At 27.0% G+C, this 3,856-nt stretch overlaps 1 protein-coding gene across 1 annotated transcript in view; it reads right to left on the bottom strand.

Annotated features, from left to right (window-relative positions):
- LOC119688720 (neurogenic protein mastermind-like) overlaps positions 1-3,856 on the bottom strand; it is a 40,509-nt gene that overhangs the window by 25,001 nt on the left and 11,652 nt on the right. The window lies entirely within an intron of this gene.

The following is a 3,856-nucleotide window of genomic DNA, read 5'->3' as shown; positions in this document are numbered from 1 at the left end:
TAGTTTGATTAGATTTTAAAATTATGTCCTAGTTGTTAGCTGCATTCAGCTCGAATAACAAGAAGCAAATAATAGTTACTAGATTATGCGAACTCGTGTTTGACTTTCATTTCTACGGAAAAATCAAATTCAATGACATTCATATTTCATATTAATTAAATGCAAAATAAACAATTCTGTAGTTGGAAGGCTTATTTAGGCTTTAAACTATTGTTATAAACTAATCTAAGGATAGTAGGAATACTTTGTCTAGTTTCCAAATGATAGAATCAGATGGTCCAATCCACTTTGCAATGTACATTTCTTCTGTGTTTAAAATAAACGTGACAAGCATTTTGCAGACTACAACTTCAAAAATATTAAAAATGTTATTAACAAAATAATTTATTTTGACTTTATATGGTTTAATGAAATAGAGTTATAATAAATATTTCTCATTATTAAATGCTTTATATTCTTAAACAGACTTTGGATTTTAACAGTGGCTATTAATTTTTTAATTTTTTAATTTTTTAATTTTTTCCTACTTATATAAATACAGTTAATATAGTCCTTCTATCTCCTAATTGTTTGAAACAATGAAATACAATGAAATACAATGATATCGACATTTGATATAAATTATGCATAAATTTATAATTTCAATTTGTAGTTAGTTTGATTAGATTTTAAAATTATGTCCTAGTTGTTAGCTGCATTCAGCTCGAATAACAAGAAGCAAATATTAGTTACTAAATTTTGCGAACTCGTATTTGACTTTCATTTCTACGGAAAAATCAAATTCAATTACATTAATATTTCATATTAATTAAATGCAAAATAAACAATTCTGTAGTTGGAAGGCATATTTAGGATTTAAACTATTGTTATAAACTAATCTAAGGATAGTAGGAATACTTTGTCTAGTTTCCAAATGATAGAATCAGATGGTCCAATCCACTTTGCAATGTACATTTCTTCTGTGTTTACAATAAACGTGACAAGCATTTTGCAGAACTACAACTTCAAAAATATTAAAAATGTTAAAAATGTCAAAAATATTATTAATAAAATAATTTATTTTGACTTTATATGGTTTAGTGAATTAGAGTTATAATAAATATTTCTCATTATTAAATGCTTTATATTCCAAAACAGGCTTTGGCTTTTAACAGTGTCTATTAATTTTTTAAATTTTTAATTTTTTAATTTCTTAATTTTTTCCTACTTATATAAATACAGTTATTATAGTCCTTCTATCTTCTAATTGTTTGAAACAATGAAATACAATTAAATACAATGAAATACAATGATATCGACATTTGATATAAATTATGCATAAATTTATAATTTTAATTTGTAGTTAGTTTGATTAGATTTTAAAATTATGTCCTAGTTGTTAGCTGCATTCAGCTCGAATAACAAGAAGCAAATAATAGTTACTAGATTATGCGAACTCGTGTTTGACTTTCATTTCTACGGAAAAATCAAATTCAATGACATTCATATTTCATATTAATTAAATGCAAAATAAACAATTATGTAGTTGGAAGGCTTATTTAGGCTTTAAACTATTGTTATAAACTAATCTAAGGATAGTAGGAATACTTTGTCTAGTTTCCAAATGATAGAATCAGATGGTCCAATCCACTTTGCAATGTACATTTCTTCTGTGTTTACAATAAACGTGACAAGCATTTTGCAGAATTACAACTTCAAAAATATTAAAAATGTTATTAACAAAATAATTTATTTAGACTTTATATGGTTTAATGAAATAGAGTTATAATAAATATTTCTCATTATTAAATGCTTTATATTCCAAAACAGGCTTTGGCTTTTAACAGTGTCTATTAATTTTTTAATTTTTTCCTACTTATATAAATACAGTAAATATAGGCCTTCTATCTTCTAATTGTTGGAAACAATGAAATACAATGAAATACAATGATATCGACATTTGATATAAATTATGCATAAATTTATAATTTTAATTTGTAGTTAGTTTGATTAGATTTTAAAATTATGTCCTAGTTGTTAGCTGCATTCAGCTCGAATAACAAGAAGCAAATAATAGTTACTAGATCATGCGAACTCGTATTTGACTTTCATTTCTACGGAAAAATCAAATTCAATGACATTCATATTTCATATTAATCAAATGCAAAATAAACAATTCTGTAGTTGGAAGGCTTATTTAGGCTTTAAACTATTGTTATAAACTAATCTAAGGATAGTAGGAATACTTTGTCTAGTTTCCAAATGATAGAATCAGATGGTCCAATCCACTTTGCAATGTACATTTCTTCTGTGTTTACAATAAACGTGACAAGCATTTTGCAGAACTACAACTTCAAAAATATTAAAAATATTAAAAATGTCAAAAATATTATTAATAAAATAATTTATTTTGACTTTATATGGTTTAGTGAATTAGAGTTATAATAAATATTTCTCATTATTAAATGCTTTATATTCTTAAACAGACTTTGGATTTTAACAGTGGCTATTAATTTTTTAATTTTTTCCTACTTATATAAATACAGTTATTATAGTCCTTCTATCTTCTAATTGTTTGAAACAATGAAATACAATGAAATACAATGAAATACAATGAAATACAATGATATCGACATTTGATATAAATTATGCATAAATTTATAATTTTAATTTGTAGTTAGTTTGATTAGATTTTAAAATTATGTCCTAGTTGTTAGCTGCATTCAGCTCAAATAACAAGAAACAAATAATAGTTACTAGATTATGCGAACTCGTGTTTGACTTTCATTTCTACGGAAAAATCAAATTCAATGACATTCATATTTCATATTAATTAAATGCAAAATAAACAATTCTGTAGTTGGAAGGCTTATTTAGGCTTTAAACTATTGTTATAAACTAATCTAAGGATAGTAGGAATACTTTGTCTAGTTTCCAAATGATAGAATCAGATGGTCCAATCCACTTTGCAATGTACATTTCTTCTGTGTTTACAATAAACGTGACAAGCATTTTGCAGAACTACAACTTCAAAAATATTAAAAATGTTATTAACAAAATAATTTATTTTGACTTTATATGGTTTAGTGAATTAGAGTTATAATAAATATTTCTCATTATTAAATGCTTTATATTCGAAAACAGGCTTTGGCTTTTAACAGTGTCTATTAATTTTTTAAATTTTTAATTTTTTAATTTTTTCCTACTTATATAAATACAGTAAATATAGTCCTTCTATCTTCTAATTGTTTGAAACAATGAAATACATTGTGACCGAAAAGCTTCCGGAAATTTTAAATAAAACGCAAAATTCTTAATCTTCATCAATATTTATTTTATCTCCTTCAAAATATGCTCCATTAGAAGCGATACACAAATGCCAACGTTTCTTCCAATCATCAAAACATTTTTTATAGGCGCTTTCCGGTATGGCTTTGAGTTCCCTCTGCGAATTCTGTTTTACGTCTTATATGGATTCAAAACGCGTTCCTCTGAGTGGTAATTTGAGTTTGGGAAACAGGAAAAAGTCACACGGTGCAAGATCAGGTGAATACGGTGGCTGTTCGATGGTATTTATTGAATTTTTGGCCTTAAAATCGTTGATAATGTTGGCTCGGTGCGAGGGAGCATTATCGTCATGAAAAATCCATGAATTATCCTTCCACAATTGAGGCCGTTTACGGCGGATAGCTCTCACGACCGATGCCTAGCTCTCGTGCTATCTCTCTAACACTCACATGAGGATTTTGGAACACGATTTCCTTTGCCTTTTCAATGTTTTCGTCGGTGGTAGAGGCCGAAGGTCGTCCAGAACGCGGCATGTCTTCGACGGTCGTACGACCGTCCTGAAAGGCTTTGTACCACTCATAAACTTGAG

The sequence above is a fragment of the Teleopsis dalmanni genome, chromosome X (assembly GCF_002237135.1).
Source record: "Teleopsis dalmanni isolate 2A chromosome X, ASM223713v2, whole genome shotgun sequence".
NCBI lineage: Eukaryota > Metazoa > Arthropoda > Insecta > Diptera > Diopsidae > Teleopsis > Teleopsis dalmanni.
Note: the sequence above shows the minus strand (reverse complement) of the source record. Positions and strands in the feature narration are given on the sequence as shown.